Raw genomic sequence first — 15,705 nt, 5'->3', positions numbered from 1 at the left:
CCCCTTTAGTTTGCACTGCGCTGGCTGCAGGTAGGCCCCCCTGACCCCGTCAGACATAGCGTCTGGTGGTAATTCAGGGGGCACTACCGAAGATCATGGCCGGGGCGCTGCGCACGGCGATGATGTCATCGCCGGCGGCGCAGCGCCACGGGGTGCTAACGGTTACCGCCGCCGCAAACCTCCCGCTGAATTTCATGGGAGGCATTGGCGGCGCCACACCCAGGCGCTAGTTGCTTTGCGCCCCGTTAGCGCCCTCTTAGGGCACCAACGGGAGGCGCAAAGCAACCAAATTTTTAGGCCTAGGGATGTATTTACATGTTTTATGTATGTTCTGTGCATGCAAAACTTACTGTTGTATATGATTTTACAGGACTTATTGGGACAGAAATGCTGCCCCAAATAAATGCTGAAAATCACGATACTGTCACAGTTTTGCCAACTCTCACGATTTCACAGTGAAATAAAGTTTCACTCACTATCTCGCAATGGAATACCTAAATCTCGCGATTTTTTTGTGTGCATTTTTTCGTACATGCGCAAATTGACATTTATCCCTGTTATGTGGGTAAGGGATGAGGTTGAGAAACAAGGCAAACTTTGAAGAGTTGGAGCGGTGAAGCAATTCCAACTTGCCCTCTTTTCCTGAACATCGCGACTCCTATCTCCATGGGAAGGTGTTTTTGATTTTTTCCCAAAAAACTTACCTTTGGTTGACCGCTGCAGGGAGTGTATTGCATGATAGTTGTGTTGTCACCAGATGAAGGGTGCTGATAACGGGTAAGATTTTTTAAAAAGTTTTTTGTAAAGCATTTTCAGACGCAGTAATATAGTTTTTGTAAAGAGCTGTGACCTGTTGGAGATTAACTAAAGCCACTAATGAGTTTTATAAACTAAAAAAATAGCAACTCATGATTTCTTACCAAATCTCATGATTTTTAGGAGTTTGTCTCATGATTTATGAGATGGTGGGGTTGGCATTACTGCTGTCAGTCTGTTTAATCACAAGGTTTCTTCATGAAAACAAATTTGCTTTTTAATGAGAAAAAAAACTTATCCTTACCTTTTAAGATGATGTTCGGAGGAATCAAATCCTTCATGGTTACTTAATTGTTCAAAATTTGGTACAGTGCTTGCTTTTCAGCCATATGATAGAACCATTCTTTTTTAAATTGAGAAACCAAGGTAAAGGTCAAGGCTCATAGTGCAAAACAGTATAATATTAAAGGATTGAGGCTCACGCATCACCCCTGTGCTTACTAACCTACATTAGCTCATGGTACACCAACATCATAAATTTAAAATTCTCATCCTTGTTTTCAAACCCTTTCATGTTATCGCCCTTCCCTATCTCTGTAACCTCCTCCAGCTGTACAGCCTCTAAGAACTCCAAGTTCCTCCAATTCTGGCCTCCTGAGCATCCCCTACTTCCTTCGCCCATCATTGGCGGTTATGCCTTCAGCTGCCTAGGCCCTAAGCTCTGGAATTCCCTCCCTAAACCTCTCTGCCACTTCACCTCTCTTTCCTCCTTTAAGATGCTCCTTAAAACCTACCTCCTTGACCAAGCTGTCCTATTGTCTCCTTCTTTGGCTCAGTGTCAATTTTATGTTTGATTACGCTCCTGTGAAGCGATAGCGAATAGGTGTGGTAGTAATATCAAGGTTTTTTTCAGCTGTGCTAGAAGATAGAGGCCTAGAAATTGAGTTGACGCCGCGCCAGGGCTTTAGCGCCAGAAATTTAGCGCCGGCGCTAATTCCCTTGCGCGCGCCAAAAATTCAGTAGCGCCGCGCCCAGATGGCTGCCGGCGCTACTGGCGGGCGTGAGTGCCTCCCAATGGGCGCTGAGTGCCGCATTGCGGCGCTAATCCGGCGCTGCGGCACCCGATGCGGTGCGGCAGGCTGGGGAAGTGCAGGCCTCCTCCTCCCGTTAAGGAGGCGCTGCCTTCACCCGATCGCTGGCCGTTTGATTTTTTCAAAAATGAGCCCGGCACCTCGGACAAGTGCCGGGCTTGCAGGCCAGACGCATCTGTTCCGCGGGGGGGGGGTGGAGGAGTCCGGGGAGGGAGGTGCGGGCAGGCGGCCGGCGGGAAAGCGGCCGGCCGCTGCGCGAGCTTAATGCGCCGGCGCTAACTTGTGTAAGACTCGGTTGCCAGAGTCTTAGTTGCGGCTGCCATGGGCGAGGCGGCCGCAACTGAATTTCGGCGTTCGGGCGCGTTGCCACGGCAACCGGGATGCTGCGCACACCGATGACGTCATCGGTGCCGGCGCAGCGCAACCGGCTAACGCCGATGGCAGCGCCGAAGTGAATTTCAGAAACGGCTATCATTGCGGCGCTAGGCCCTCTAGCGCCGCAAAATGGGCGCTAACCCTACTGAATTTTCAGCCCAGAGTTTCTTTAAGGACTTTCTGGGCCATTGACGGATTCCACAGGGCAGGTTCAGGTATAGTCCTAGGATATGGCAGAGGTTTAACTGGCAACTTTATAACAATCTTTACAACTGATAACATAAGGCTGATGCTGTTATTGATTGTTAAAGTAGATGTGGATATAGGCCTTGCTACAGTTAGTGATCTTAAAACAGTTTGAGCTGATGGCACTCAAAGAAATCAGTGCTGTTTTCTGTGAGTAACTTGCTCATATAGCTCACTGGTATTTGGATTAGAGAGAGAGCCCATGTGGTGCCACATTTGAAAAGTGTAAAAGTCAGAACCAAGAAACTATAAGCTCATTTGCCTAATTTCGCTTGTAGATAAGTTGCTTTAAGAGATCCCTAGAGATACACTGCATGACCAACTTGAAAGATAAGAGGTCCTTCGGGAATCTCAACATGGCTTCTGGAAAAAAAGGTCCAGTCTCACCAACATGGTTGAATTTTGTTGGTCAAAAAGCCTTTGACAAAATGCCACACAAAAGGCTACTAAATAAGGTTGAGTCTTATGATATTGTTGGGTGGATTTTGAATTAGATAAGTAACTGATTTGCATTTGTGTAGACAAAAGGTAGTTATTAATGCTAGAGGCTCTGTGTGGGAGCGGTCCACTGGTGGAGTCATTTAGAGCCATTGCTTTTTACGATCTATCGATCTGAAAGAGCTTTTAAGGTGATGGATAAATTGACTAAACTCTGTCTACTGAACTCTGAAAATGACAGATGTGAGTGAAACACCTTTATATGGAAGGTTGGGTTAACTCTCATATGGATCAGATAATCACCGGAAAATTTCTGAGCAGTAGGAAATTAAGAAATTGGTAAGGGAGACACAAGACCCCCTCATCCACGCCACCCCACAGTGCACAGCTGTAGTACAAGGCAAACAGACAGAAATCACAGGTCAGGCTCAATTTTCCCGTTAAGCTGGCAGCCGCGTGGCTGAGCAGCGGTCTAGAGGTCCGACGCAGGCCGCCCACTGGCTTTCACATAGGAAAAACCGCGCATGCACAAAATTTTGAATGGGCTGCGCAACCAGTTAAAGGGCCCGTGCACCAAAATAAAAGTAAGAGGGAACATTGGTCAGGCTGTTGTATCACATTTTAGAGAGAGGATAGTTTCCTTTGCATTAAAATGTAACCATTGATCTAATGGGGTTCATCTGTAGAAGACATTCATATAATGATGGCTTCTATTTTACCCCAGTTATGTGTTTCAACTGCTCCATGCCTATGTACTGAAATCTGAACACCAGGTATTGTCTGTCTGCAATGACAGGTTCTGTATTAATGATTGAAATTCATATAATGATCTGTCAAGTGATGGGTGGGTGGAGCAGGGGACAGGTCTGTTTGTTGTCTGTTCTGTTACTGAGCTATGTAACTTGTGAGTTTTCGGACTGGATCTCCACTTGTCCCTTGCATTCTTGGGTGTGAATGGAACAGTTTGCATCTTTGCTAAAGACCATATCCCATTTATCATTTGTGGTGGTTTTCACCATTTCAACATCTGTGCGATTAACCATGCCCTGCGCTGGTGCTTTGAGTGTTGCAGCGTGTCTCCATGTATGGAGCAGTCCTCAGGTACCTCCCTCATTGCAGTCTCCAGGATTGCCTTGTGGCCTGAGCGAGCTCTTTCCTATGTCTCCCCTTTATTGTACTTGGCTCTCTAAGGCCATATGTCTTTCTTTACGCTTACTGATTAACAGATAGTTTTCACATTTCTCCATCCCTCTATTTTATCTGGCTTTCATATTTATGAATATCTCAACAAACACACCTCATGGTTTCCATCTTAGTGATACTTCTCCTGGATGTTTCACTTTCTTATATTTCTCTCATTGTCCACATTTTGGCTTAGCTTTTTTAACTTCTGTCTGATTTCCCCATTTTTTACTTCCCATGGGTTTTTTGTTTTACATTTTACTTTCCTCAGTTATTCTTATTTATTTTGGGTAGTCTTGGGTGGTCCCTTTTACCATCTACTTTCCATAAGTGTTCTCTTTCACCTCAGTTCCTCTTCAATGCACCCTTTTGACTTTACCTTTTCAAGTGCTCTCCCTTTTTAAGTCTACTTCTGCCTGTGCTGGCTTTAAGAAAGTACCTAGAGTTATTGAACTGTTTTCCATTCCTGCTCCCCGTTATTATATCTGTTTGCAGAAACTTCATGATTTCTGGAGGCTTTGGAGGATCAAGCTCTGTACTTTATGTTTATCTAGCAGTGCTGAAACTCTTTTGTTTGAACTTTAGGATTGCCAGACTGCTTCTGGAGTGGAGCTGCCCACAACACACTATTTATTTTATAAGCTTTATTTGCCGTGCACCCTGTTGCTTATCAATGATTTTGAAAGATCACGGAAGCCCTCTGGAGCAGCTGCCACGTTTGTGGATCAGTTAAAAATTAGAATTTCTGGTCCCAAAATTCCTGGGGCTGGAAAAGGTATATGTAATTGAGGGTGCCCGGATTATGGCCCAGATCTAGACTCTGCCAGTATTCCACCACATTTCAACCAAACCTTGATCTTCCACTGCCTTCCCTCCCATGTTAAGGGGACATGTTGGATCTAAGTTCACAGACGTTGAAAGGCCTCAACAAACTCATGCCATTGGAGGCCTGGCATTTCCCTTTAGAGCTTTCTAAAGGCCCCAAATTTTTATGAGGGTAAGGTAATTGATCTTGAAGGGGATTGATCACCACCTGTGTTGGAGTCACCCCAATGCAAACCAAAGAGGGTGAACATTTTTTTTTCTTTCTTCAGCCCATTTGGGCCATGGGAAGTCATGCAAGTGATTCCGTCCCCACATGGTCTCAGGCCTTGAGCAAAGCTGGGCAGGGGACTTGCGCCCGTGGAGCAGAACCCAAGAATTTCCAGGCCTCTGTCTCACAGGGGTACACAATTGACATTGATCTTTTTGTGACTGTGAACGAAAAACAGATAGGGTTGACTTGAAAATGCAATTAAGATTGCACACTTTCTCCCCCTCAACCCCCTCTCTATGCCCTTTCTCTCTGATCCCAGTCTATCTTTCTCTATCACCGGTTAAAATTTATAGAACAGAAAAGGTGAAGAAAGTAAAAGTAACATTTTTTTCCCACAGATTTATCATTTTAAAATACTTTAAAGAAAGGTAAGTTTATTTTTAGCCCTGTTATTTTTGTTTACAATAGTTAATTTATGTAACTTATAGTCATTTTAAAAATGTGATTTAAAAAAAAAATGTATTTGAAGTTTTACTTATGTTTTGGGGCTGATCTCTGTTCCTAGATTTGACAGGTCGTCTTGTCAAATCTATGAATGGAGATTCCCTGCTCTGATTGGCTCCCCATGACCCACGTGATCCCAGGGACACTGCAAACTAGCTGCGCCCCTGGGATACGTGTGCCCTGCACACCGGCAGTTTGAGGAGGCACATCAACGGAATTCTATGCCGGCCCAGAGCATTATGGTCGGCGTGGTTCGTTTGTGCAGGTCAGGGACTTATGTCTGCGGGAAGCCTCCGACCGGAATTTCTGGGAATATTGTCATTTTTTTCTCCCTCTCACAAGACACAAACACATCCTCTGCTTTGTAAAACTTTTGAAATGTGACCTCTAATTTTGAAAAGCGTTTGAGCAGAAACTGCTAGAAGCTAAACAAAAAGTATTCCTCATCTTAGCTGACGAAATGGTGCTTGTGCATCCGGGGAAATTAGCTAAACTGCACATGTTCAGTCTGCGCAATCCAAATTCAGTTCACAGTGTCACAGCTCTGGGCAAAAATATCAAATCTAAACCCAAGCTTTTGTGAGATGCTGAGGCCTTCAAGTCAAAACTTTAATGAATGTATTAGTAAGGAAATTTGTACGTGAAGAGTGCCCTTCGCTAGAGAGGTAATAGGGAAGCTCTACCACTTACTGCATGAGGACCTGCAGCTATCTGGTCGCACTGCTCGCTCTCTGGCTATGCCCACGCTCAACCTTTATGGCACAGGGTCATTTCAAGCAGCCACAGGGTGGATCTCAATGAAATCAGCTAGGTTGCCATATGAGCGTGCATTCATTGGGTGACTGATGCACTTTACAGGAGAGGAGAGCAGAGAGCATCATAGCAAGTCAGCAGCTGATAGGGCCATTCACTTTACGGGATTGTAGACTTTCCCAAGGTTCAGGATGCAATAAATGGTACCCACATTGCTTTGTGAGTTTCTGCAGAAACCCCCCGCAACTACTTCAACAGGAAGGGCTTCCACTCCCTGAATGTACAGATTGTGTGTGACGACATGCAAGGGATCCCACATGTCAACGCAAGATACACTGGAGGTTGTTACAATATGTTCATCCTTCAAAATTCGGATTTCCCCAAACACTTCAGGGAAGAAGAAAATCATTTCAATGGATGGCTTGTGAGTGATGAAGCCTAACCACTATTCCCATGGATAATGATACCACTAACAGTGTCAGGTTGGGGATGCCTACTAGAGTGGCCTGCTTCTTGGGAGCAATGTGCCCCAAATTTTGCATGCAATAAGAACACCATCACCTCCAAGTTCTCCTCCAAATCACACATCATCCTGACTTGCATATATATCACCGTTCCTTGATCATCACTGGGTCAAAATCCAGTACAGAACAGATTATTGGGGAACATTACAAGTTACCACCTTCCAGTCAAAGTTCTTCCCATTTAGCACATCCTTCTGCTTTCTGTTATGGTGTGTTTAGTAGTGGAAACAACTTTTGAAGTCTGTAGTTAGGGGAAAAATATTGTCACTGCCTCCTGCACGTTCTTTCCCTCCCATAGACTAATGCTTTCTGCAAGCTTGAAAGTTTATAAAATTGCTGTGCATTCACAAAATTAAAAATTACTGTTTATGCACAAGTATTATGCTTATATGTGCTGTACACACAGATTCACTAAGAAACTGAAGTTTTTTTAACGCATTCCTCAGCTGGTGCACAGTAATTAGGGTGAGAGAATGGAAATTGTTGCACAGGTGTATAAATGTCACCCACAAGCCATCTGTTAAAATGATTTTCTTTCCTGAAGAGTTCGGGGGGAAGACGAATTTCAAAGGATGAATGTATTGCTTTGTTTTTAAAATTCTCATCCTTGTTTTCAGATCTCTCCGTGATCTCGCCCCTCCCTATTTCTGTAACCTCCTCCAGCCCGGCAACGCTGCGAGATCTCTGCGCTCCTCCAATTCTGGCCTTTTGCTCATCTCCGGTTTTAATCGCTCCACCATTGGCGGCGGTGCCTTCAGCTGCCTAGGCCCTAAGCTCTGTAATTCCCTCCCTAAACCTCTCTGTCCCTTTACCTCTCTCCTCCTTTAAGAAGCTCCTTAAAACCTACCTCACCTGTCCTAATATCTCCTCATGTGGCATGGTGTCAAATTTTGTTTGATAACGCTCCTGTGAAGAGCCTTGGAATGTTTTACTATGTTAAAGGTGCCATATAAATGCAAGTTGTTGTTGTAACAATTTCCAGCGTATCTTGCATTGATATGTGACAGTGAGGGTGAGGGAACAGCTTGAGCATAAAAAGATTTGATGTGCTGAGTGAAAGAAATAGATTTTGGTTGGTTGTCTACTGTTCCAGTCTTGCACATAAAATATGTTGTAAGTAGATGGTCCTTATGATTCTTTAAAGTTAGATGCCAGAGGTAACAGACCATGAGTTACAGAATTAATCTGTTTCAGATTTTTGGCTCCCTCAAAAATAAACCTCACCGAAAAAACTTTAAGAAGTCAATTCTTAAATCGGTGTGTCATAAAGGAAATCAATGCATTTTTAAAATGTTGACCACAATTGGGTTTAAAAATGGCTGAAAGCCTTGATTATGTGCCTGTTCAATGTATTCATGCAAGCTTACATTCTCCTGTCTACTTTGAAATAAGAAGCAAGATGAAATGCACGTAGTATTGTTCTACAGAAGCCCTACCTTATGAAATTGAGAATTTTCCATTTTTCAATGAATGATGCGTATTGTTCTCACATAATCTCTTTTGGCTTTGGTGCCAGTTTATTCTCCTGGTAGTGTGAGCTTTTGCATCATGTAATGTATTTATTAATAAGACCCCAGCAGATTCGAATTCTTAGATAAAGTGGAATATGTGATTGCACATATCAGATAATATTGATTATTGCTGGAGAAAGAAGCATTTATTCCTGGGGCATCTGCACCAGAATTTATTTGCATCTCATAGTTGTAAATTCCTGTTGACAGCCAAGGCCTTTTTCTTTTTACTGAGTGCAACTTATGGAAGCATTTAAGTCTCCTCCCGCACCCGTTCCCCTAATCTTTCAACCTTGACGTACGCAAAATACATGGACATGTTCTGAATGAATACTGTACATTCCTACTGCTTTGCACCTTATAGATAATTGAAACGTTCTAACACAAATGTTAGTAGGTAGAAATTACTGTTGGCATGCTTCTCTCTGCTGTTTGAATGAAGACATTAACCTGTTTATTTTAAATGGATTAATGCATCTGTTAAAAAGCCAAACAGAGGAATTTGGTACGATTATATTGCTGACAGTAATTTCTACCCTAATATGTGTACATTTATGACAACATAAATATGTAACATCACAAATGTGTAGTGGGAAAATAGCTCTGTTTTCAATTAATATAATTGAGTGCAGTACAATGTTTGCTGAGAGTAACAGGCAATCATGTGCAAGGTCACAGAGTGAAAACTGACCTGCACCACAAGCATGATGCAGTAAATCCCAAATGAACACCAATTTGCCACGCTGAAAATGCATTGTATACTGATGTGGGGTTGATGTACCCTAATGCTTCACATTACAACTGAACCTGGAGTTGGTTCAGGTGGCTGGGAGGGTTCACAATGTACATTAGATTTAGACGTACAGTGCTGCAAAATTGGTCTCTGCAGCTCCACAGACTGCCTGCTGATGAAAACAGTCCTTGATTCAGTGTTATAAATGGATTAAGTGATGCATGGAATTTTCCCTCTGAATCCAAGACATAATTCAGCCCCTAAGTCTACCTGATAAAGATTGCAGTTTACAACTAACAGGATAATGACATATTCAGCAAAGAGATATTGCAGGGACTCGAGACTATCCAACTGATCCAACTCTAGCTGATCGGTGCAAGAAATGTTCTCATTTATATTCACCTGGGAGAGAACACATTGATGCAAGTTTGCATGTGGAGTGTGATCCCCATCTGGATCAGTTAGTAATCTGCAGAGCTTGGACCAAGGCTGAGGTGTATCTTCAGGTTGGGTTATTGTGAGGATATGGCTGTGGCATTTTGAATAAGTTGTAACTTGTGGAGCATTGAGGCGGGGAGGCTGGCTAAGAGAGCAGTCAAGAAGCCAAGCCTCGAGGTGATGAAGGTATGGACTAAGGTTGAAGTGGTGGTGGGAGAGAAGAAGGGATGGAGACAGGCAGTATTACTGGAAGAAAGCTGTCTTGGTAATGGAGTGGATTTTGGGAAAAAGTTCAGTTTGGGTCCAACAATATCCCAAGGTTCTGCACCTGCTGACTCAGCTCAAGTTGGCAGCTGTGGCAGTTGATGGAGTCAAGGCTAGCGGTGCTGTCAAGGGCCAAAGAGGATGGATTTGGCTTTACCAGCATTAACCAAGAGGAAATTTTGGTTCATCCAAGTCTTAATGTCAGACAGACAGTTGGAGAATGTGGCAGCATCCTTTGGATTGACGAAGGAGGTAAATCTGGATGTCATCAGTCTACGTGTGGGAGCTGACTCGATGCTTCTGCATGATATTACCAAGGAGCAGCATGTGAATGAAGAAGTTGTGGGCACATATAGACTCCGAGGTACTGAGGCTCCCTGAGGTACTGAGACTGACTGGGCAGAAGGCAAAAAACAGTTGCATTGTGATAGACATGAGTGAAACCAGGAGAGTAGTGCCGCAGAGACTGCAGAAAAGAAATGTTGGAGAAGGATAGAGTGGTCAATGATGTGAAAGGTGTCAGAGAGGTAAAGGAGGATGAGGAGAAACCAAAAGCCATGGTCAGAGTTACATAGGATATTGTTTGTAACTTTGATCAGTGCAGTCACAGTGCTGTGGGCAGATGTTGCTATTTACTTCTTATCTTGCATATAAGGAATTGAATTGGTTTGAATGTAGGCTTCCAGTGCTATATGTTTAGATAGTTTTAGTTTAAAATGCAGCTGGTGGCCTCTGATCTGATATTACTAGTGTGTTGTGAGAAGAACAATCTTGACCCTTTAATACATCAAAATAGAGATATTACATGGTGCAGTTAAAGGTTAAAAATTGTAACAATGGTGTTCCATAACCAGTACTGTTTCTGATAGCTAGCACAGACCCAGACTCAGTTGAAATCCTGTTCATTGGCAAATGTGAGATGGTAGCAGGATATGAGCAGGCAAAATTTGCAAAACTTTGAAATGAATGTTGTTATTGTGAATTTGATGCAGCTCCATGCCAGCCATGACACCACAACATAACATTTGTGACTTGGAACTTTGAAACATAATTGCCCATCTAGTCGACAGATTCAGGTGATATCATTAAGTCATAAGTAATGTGAACCCGCAGCTTAGATTACACTTTTAAGATCACTCTTTGGTATCCTATTTTGATTCTCTAACATGTGGTTTTAATCTTACTCCGCTGACTCACTTTCTGTACAGCAATGTACTGTACAATCATTTCTAGCTCACCACTTCTGCGGGCAGTAGCTATTAGGATTTAATAGTGCATGTTTCATTAAGATATCACACTGATAATGCTACGCAAATGCAAACTGTAGCTGGTATTTCTGTAAACTAAAATGGATGGTAATGGTGCTCATTAACCACATCATAACTGTACAGTTCTGTGATTGTACCAATGTGAATATTGTGAGTATTTTCATTAGTAAAGAAAAAATATAGTGGAGTGCTTCAAACCAGTTGGGACCAAATCCACATTTGTTTGGATTCAAGATTGATTGCTAAGAATTTGATGTACTCTATAGAATACCAAGGCTATGAGTAGAATTTTGACTGCAGATGTAAGTCAGTTCAAAATAGTTAAGGACCAGTGCAGAACTTTCCTGAAAGGTCAAGTGCTATTAGTTTTCAATTCTCCAGTATAGACTCATTTGCATAATTATTCACAGCACCAGGTGCAGACTCAAACAGGTCTAGGATGCACACTAATGGTGGGAGGCAACAGTGCCATTTAAGTGAAATTTAAAGGGACAGGGTCAGTTAAAGGGGAGTGTCACAATAGGAAGGATATAAATTCAGAAAACATTTATCTCAAAATGCATCTCAACCCATTAGACAAGGCTGAAGGGGCAGGGTTAAGAACTAACAGGCTAAAATTAAAGGCAAATTATGCAGACAATATGACAGAGCAGCTCAGCACCTGGTCACCCGTTTGATGGCTTCTGAAGTCAAAGTGGTGCTGCACAAGTTGCTTATGAGGAGAATTGGCCCCTGTGGCACACCCCGGTACCTGTTTCATTATGTCTGGATGGGACAGGTTTCATGGACCAGTCTCACAATCTCCTGAGAGAGGCAAAAAACCCCCCATAGGCCAATTTAGGAAAAAAACGTGGAAATTTCTCTCTGAACTGTTGAAGGCAATCAAGTAGGCTCCAGGAGATTGCAGTGACTGATATCAATAACTATAGCTAACCCACCACCTGCCTTCTATAACTCAAGACGTCCTCCACTATTTAAAAACTCATCCAGGTATCCTTTGAATGACTGCAGTGAATGCATACTCCTCGCATGTTCTGGCAATCTATTCCCGAGGTTGATGACACTGTGGGGGGGGGAAAACTTCCTGGCATCTAACCAACTTCATGTTTTTGTATTTTCTGCTGATGGCCCTCTTATCCTTCTCTTCTGATCAAGCTCACATAACCAACCACACAGAATCTATCATCTATTTTTAAAACTTCACTCAGATTCCCTTGAAGTCTATGGGCTGGATTTTGCCAATGGGGAGCTTTTGGAGGCGGGGCTCCCACTTGTCGGGTTTTAGTCCCGCTGTAGTGTATGTGCCTTTAAGAGCCCCATGTGTACTGTAATGCCGGTAATGGCCACTCGGGCTATATAAGCCTGTATATTGTGTTGTATCAGTTAGTTCCCCTCCAGACTTTGTTTAGTAAACACCTATGAAACCAACTCCTGTCTTCAGTGTCTCTATCAACACACAGACACAACAGTGGCGACGAATTGGAAACGGACTTACCTGCAATTCGGCAGCACCTCAAGGACATCGATTCCTCTGGCGTCCAAAGTTGAAGAAAAATCAAGAAAAAGAAGAAGCTGTGGTTTCACCAGCTAGCCAAGCTGGTGGCAGGCACTGCAATAATCCTTCCTGGGCGTCGGGCTGGGGCTCCAGCGGCTGGCTCTACAGCTAGGCCAAGCAGCGAAAGCTGAGGCAAGCAGTAACAGACGGGGAGGGAGCACTCGGGAGACGGTCGGCGCTGCAAGCAGGTCGGCGTTCAGACCTCGAGAGAGAGTCCGGCGGGAACGAGTCTCCAACTGTAAATAAATAAATAAAAAGAACGGAAACCGCGGGAAACAGCGTTGTCATCGGCAGCAGCGGCGGGGAAGCGCGGGAAGCGCCATTTTTTTTCTAGGATGCCTAAGTCTGGCAATATTGATGCTTTTGATAACAAGATAGAGGATTGGACCACATATGTGGAAAGAGTGGAGGTATATTGCACCGCAAATGGAATAGAAGATGAAAAAAAAGCTTCAGTACTTCTAAATCTAATGGGCACAAAGACATATAAGCTGTTACGAAACTTAATCACTCCAGCCGAACCGATGGACAAGAATTTTAAGGAGATTGTTGATACCCTACACTGCCAATTCGGGGCAGGACTGGCAGATTCTCTGAGACAAATTCGTCTGCAGTCTCCTAAGTGAAGGAACACAAAAAAGGCTACTTTCTGAGAAAGATTTGACACTGGACAAGGCTTTCAGTGCAAGAGGAGCTGCAGAAATACAGCAAAAGCCACAGGACTTTGGCACCCATGAAATGACATGGGGTTTCGAGAGATGTTATCGCTGCGGCAGATCCACCCATGACCAGAGGGACTGCTGGTTCAAGGACAAAGCATGCAGGCAATGCGGAAAGATGGGACACATTACACGTGTATGCCGATCTGGAAACAAAAAATCCACTAACAGAAAAAAAATCAATAAGGAAAAGCACAGAAAGGTACAAATGATGACGGACAGTAGCTCCGAAGACCAGAAGAGCGATAGCGACTCCGGAAACAAGAGACTAAGCTCTCTCAAATTACATAATGTAATTGCCAAAGAAGATTACCAGACCATTTGGGTTACCCTCACAATAGCAGGGTCCACAGTTAAAATGGAGCTAGATACAGGATCAGCTCTGACCGTCATAAATCGACGGGATTACGAGCGGCTATTTGCGCATATACCTTTAAAAGACACATCCATTATCTTGAAAACATATACGGGGCAGAAAGTATACCCCAAAGGAAAAATAAGGGTGCCTGTTGTATACAACGGCAAGGAAATACAGAAGTTGTATTTATACGTTCTACAAGATGATGGTCCACCGCTGTTGGGACGTGAATGGATCAGGAAAATACGTTTAGACTGGCACTCCATTCAGGCACTGACGGTGACCAGTAAGGAAAAAAATGATGATGACGTCATACCTGAACGATTAAAAGATATCTTGGCCAACGCCAAGGAAGTGTTTCAAGAGAAACTAGGAACCTTGAAAGGCATCACCGCCTCAATAAAAGTGGAAGATGCGGCAATTCCCAAGTTTTTTAATGCAAGGCCGGTGCCATACGCAATTCGTCCAGCAGTCGAGGCAGAGCTGGAGAATTTGGAAAAGGCAGGCGTATTATCCAAAATAGATTGGAGCGAGTGGGCAACACCCATCGTCCCAGTCATGAAGAAAACGTTGAATAATGATAAATCTGAAGAACAGAGAAAAATTCGCATCTGTGGAGACTTCAAGGTGACTGTAAACCCGGTCCTTCACACGGTACAGTATCCTCTTCCGAGGATAGAAGATATTTTCGCCTCACTATCCGGAGGGAAACGTTTCACCAAAATTGACTTGGCACAGGCATATCTACAGATGGAGGTTGAAGAGGCCTCTAAAAAGTATCTCACGATAAATACACACAAAGGCCTATACCAGTACAATCGACTGGTTTTCGGCGTAGCATCCGCTCCAGCTATCTGGCAAAGAGCTATGGAGCAAGTCCTCCAAGGGATTCCGGGGACTCAATGCTACCTAGACGACATCCTTGTAACAGGAGAAAACGAGAACGAGCACCGTGCCAATTTGGAGCAGGTGCTCACTAGGCTGAGAGAACGGGGCCTACGAGCAAATCGCCCCAAGTGCGAATTTTTCCAGAATCAAATATCATATTGTGGCCACATAATTAACAAGGAAGGGTTGCATAAGTCACCTGAAAAAATTGAAGCAGTCATAAAAGCCCCAGCACCTGAAAATGTTTCACAATTAAGGTCGTTCCTGGGATTAATAAATTATTATCATAAATTTTTACCGAACTTATCAACTCTTTTACACCCTCTTAATGAACTGCTACAAACAGGAGTAATTTGGAAATGGAGCGAAGACTGTAAACGTGCCTTCCATAAATGCAAAGACTTAATCACGTCCAAAGAAGTTTTGGCTCATTACAACCCATCACTGCCAATCAGACTGGCGTGCGATGCATCCCCTTACGGCGTAGGAGCAGTATTATCACATAAATTCCCTGATGGCTTGGAGCGGCCGATAGCTTTTGCGTCACGCTCATTGAACTCAGCTGAGCGTAACTATGCCCAAATCGACAGGGAAGCACTCAGCCTGGTATGGGGAGTGAAGAAATTCAACCATTACCTACACGGACAAAAATTTACCTTGTTGACTGACCATCAACCCCTCATCTCCATATTCAACCCTAAAAAGGGTGTTCCCATTACGACAGCGCAAAGGCTACAGAGGTGGTCCCTTTTTCTAGGGGCACACCAATACAACATGGAATACAAAAGATCAAAACAGCATGGGAATGCTGACGGGTTATTGCGCCTACCGTTGCCAACGGTAGAAGAAGCACCTACCGTAGACCCAGTGGAGATTTTCCACTCTACCATAGTCGAATGTCTACCAGTAACAAATTCTGCCATTGAAAGGGAAACTAGAAATGACCCGACTCTCTCTCGAGTCTATGATTTAACAGTGAAGGGATGGCCAGCACATGGTGAACCACTGTTGCCAGCATTCTCGCAAAGAAGAGAACAGCGGTCAGTGTGCCGAGGAACCTTGATGT

General features: G+C 43.7%; 1 protein-coding gene across 2 annotated transcripts in view; it reads left to right on the top strand.

Annotated features, from left to right (window-relative positions):
• slc33a2 (solute carrier family 33 member 2) overlaps positions 1-15,705 on the top strand; it is a 123,947-nt gene that overhangs the window by 82,188 nt on the left and 26,054 nt on the right. The window lies entirely within an intron of this gene.

Source organism: Somniosus microcephalus, chromosome 1, assembly GCF_052327205.1.
Source record: "Somniosus microcephalus isolate GS21.2 chromosome 1, FLI_Smic_1.0, whole genome shotgun sequence".
NCBI classification, from domain to species: Eukaryota; Metazoa; Chordata; class Chondrichthyes; order Squaliformes; family Somniosidae; genus Somniosus; species Somniosus microcephalus.
This window is presented reverse-complemented; position numbering and strand designations above follow the sequence as displayed.